Source organism: Hibiscus syriacus, unplaced genomic scaffold, assembly GCF_006381635.1.
Source record: "Hibiscus syriacus cultivar Baekdansim isolate YM2019G1 unplaced genomic scaffold, ASM638163v2 tig00110865_pilon, whole genome shotgun sequence".
In the NCBI taxonomy this organism is placed as follows: Eukaryota; Viridiplantae; Streptophyta; class Magnoliopsida; order Malvales; family Malvaceae; genus Hibiscus; species Hibiscus syriacus.
Genome location: NW_024062894.1, coordinates 1,029,323 through 1,032,993, shown reverse-complemented (window position 1 = coordinate 1,032,993; position 3,671 = coordinate 1,029,323). Strand labels below are relative to the sequence as shown.

Genomic DNA, 3,671 nt, shown 5'->3' with positions numbered 1-3,671 from the left:
TCTATTGCTATTGTGTATATTATTGTTGCTGATAATGATGTGCATTCCTAAAATTTGATTGTATCGGAGTGGAATTGGGATGATTCTGTAAATTTGGATTATAGGTGTTCTCATATATGTTGTCATTGTTATTCTTGTTATAAATTCTCACAAAATACACAGACTCGGGGTTTTGTGGATATTCTTTAAAGTTATGGTTATCACTGCAATAAACACAATTGACAAAAGATATAGCTTTTACCTCATACATACCTCCAGGATTTTGCACGCTCTTCATCATTTCAGTCAATGTTGTCAATTGTGCGGTCAGTGTGTTCAGAACATCGTTATCCACTGCTGCAGCAATACGACTACCCGACATAATCTATGTATTGGGGTATTGGTAGTCATTGTTTGAATTCCTCTCCAAGATATCATAAGTTTCGTTGTAGGACTTGTCTAGAAATATTCCATTGGTAGAAACATCTATAACCATCCTTGTTTAAATGTTAAGTATATTGTAGAATATCTTCATTTGCATCAAATGCTGGAAACCATGCATCGGACATTTACGTAGAAAATCATTAAATCGCTCCCAAACTTCATAAAGGTTTTCATCTTCCATTTGCTTGAAAGATGTGATGTCATTCCTCAATCTAGCATTCATGTTGGGAGGATTGAATCGTAGCAAGAATTTTTGGGAAAATTCATTCCATGATTCTATGGCACCAAGTGGCAACGAGTTAAGCTACGCCTTGGCTTTGTCGCGAAGTGAGTATGAGAACAACTACTTTAGGCTTCTTAAGTCATTCCTTGTTGTACGAATGAGTCGTACACTTCCATAAATGCTCTTAAGTGTGTTCGAGGGTCCTTGGTGTGCATTCCACTACATTGCTCCATTAATTGCAACATTTGAAACATTATTGGCTTTAATTCAAAGTAAGCAGCATGGATAACAGGGTGAACAATGTCAGGATTTAAGCCGTTGAATGTGGGCACAACTTGTTCTTGGATTGGCCTATTTCTATCATCAATGTTATGGTAAGCTAGCAGCATCAGAACATTTTGCAAAGGATTAATCAATTCAGCATTATGTCCTAATTGTTCACGTTGATGTTAATCTCTCTCCATTGGTTATTGCTTTGAGTTATGCTTCGAAAATAACCTATTAAAATCTACTTACAAAAGAAAAATTTTGAAAAAACTATGTTAGTAAAAAAACAAATTCTAAAAGTAATGTCACTTGTCCCCTGCAGCAGCGCCAAAAACTTGATGCTTCGAATAATGTAACAGCAACCAGTGCAAGCATACACTATCGTATCAAGTAATAAAGTTGATGTAAATTAATGCATCGAGTATCGTATCCACAAATACTAGTATTACTCAAAGAATTTATATAGCATTAAGTAAGTAAAATAACATAATTGTGTATATGATGATGTGAACAAAACAATAACAATATAATATCTAGAATAAATATGTGAATAAAGATATGAAGGGAATCACACCAGTGACAATGAAAGCAATGGATCAATTCAAGCTAAAGATTAGGGTTTTGTTAAACTCAATCATGCAATTAACAAGCTGAAACGTTGCTCCCACAATCACTGATGCTCCAACAATGCACTCACCCCTCGATGCAATGGATTGGGCAATTTTTTAATTTAAGCCTTTTTTAGTAAGGATATTTAGGATTTATTAATATATTAGAGTTTATTACTTTATTAGGATTTAAGGATTTATAATTATCTTTTAATTATGATAAAAATATAAGAACATCTAGATTAATTTTATAGATTATATAATAGTATATAGAATTATACTATATAATTATTACATGTTAAAAGAATAAAATACCCGTAAAAATACATGAAATTTATTAAAAGAGTAAGAAACAATAAAAATACATGAAATTTATAGTATAATAGATGACAAAGTACAAAAATACAAAATATAATAGCACAAAATGCGATAACATAAAATTTAATACCACACAATTATGATTCACGATTAAGAGATCGACATTTTTTTTTCTTTATATAGCATAGGTTTTCACAATATTCACATCGTATAAGTTTTTCATTCTTCTCTCCAATATTAATATTACTTAGAATTCGGGTAGCTTTTAGACAACCTGAAGAGTTCTGACACAACTTTTGATCTAGTACAACTGTAGATAAAAATTGAACCTCATTCCATTCTTTTTTTCATTATGGGAGAATTAATATTCGTATACCATAAATATTTGTAAAAGTAATTGATACTAATATTATATTGATATCAAATATAAAAACTAATTTTACTTAGTAAAATCTTAATAACATTATTTTAAAATATTAGAATAATAAATAAATATTATTAATGTTAATATAATAATTATTAAAATTTTATTTTTATAATTTCTAAAAATTAAAATATTACGAACTACATCGGTTATTGATATGCTATTATTTTATTTTATATGTCATATTAATAAATAATTTTAAAACTATAATAAATTTTAAAAATCAATTAAAATTAAAATTTAATAAGAATTTTAAAACTAAAATTTTAAAAAATTTCAAAATGAATTAAAATAATGAGTTAGGTTGTGGAAAATAGATATACAAATATAGAGGGTAGGTGAAAGCAACAACTGATGAGCCTTTGTAATAATTAACAAAGTGCCCCCACAATAACTAAAGTTACTCAACTTGCTCCTTTTGTTATGATTTTGCTTTCCCCTTTCCTTTTCGTCATAAAAGCATGCATAATCTAAATTTCATCTTTTATGATAAAGTCTAATTTTATAACAAAAAAAATAAATAATGATGATATCTAACACGAATTGAATATTTCATTTATATATATATTTTTTTCTCTCAATATTAATTTAAATGGCCAAAATTATTTTAAAATTCAAAAATATTCTAGCTATTTTTAATGTCTACTGCCACTTTTAATTCGTTTTAATATTAATTTTTTTTTTAAATTGTCATGGTCATTTTTTGGGTGGGCCCGAAATTAGGTTTCGACTTGAATAAATAGGTTAGAATCACTACCGATCATTTAAAATTTATTTAGGTTGATCGGACACCATCTTACTTGATTTGCATTTTACCAGAAATATGTCAGATTCGGGAGTTAGTTACAGTCAAAGGAAGGGTTAGCACCTTAGAACTGCCCTTTCGGTACTAATTGATTTCGAGTTGTCTTAATTAAAAAAATGATAAGTTAAATTAAAAGGTAAAATATGATCCAAATTACTTTCCTTTAATAGATTTAAAAACATACCCTTAAAAAGTCAAGAAAAATGTTAGATGTAATAAAGTACAAAATCAAACTAAGATAAAAAATGCATAAACATGAAAATACTAATTGAAAAATTAAATGTAAACAATTACTACAAATAAGAAAGGAATTAAAATAAAAACATAAGAACCTCATATAAAAGCTAAATAATAAATAAAATAAAAAAGGAAAAAATAAAAGACTAATCTCAAGAAAAGAGAAAAAAAAATAAAAATAAAATAATCAAATAAAATAAGATAAAAATAAAATAAGGAAAAAAGAATTAAATAAAGCAGAAACAAAATAAAAAAAGAATAGAAAAGAAAAAAATAGAAAAAAATAATAAAAATATATAATATATATATATATAATAAAAATTTGTAAAAATAAAAATAAAATAATAATAATAATAGAAAATAAAA

At 26.8% G+C, this 3,671-nt stretch overlaps 1 non-coding gene across 1 annotated transcript; it reads left to right on the top strand.

The window, feature by feature from the left end:
- Positions 1-530: 530 nt before the first annotated feature.
- On the top strand, positions 531-637 carry LOC120144018. The gene has a single exon (XR_005518004.1). It is a non-coding gene; the product is annotated as a small nucleolar RNA R71 (small nucleolar RNA).
- The last annotated feature ends 3,034 nt before the right edge of the window (positions 638-3,671 follow it).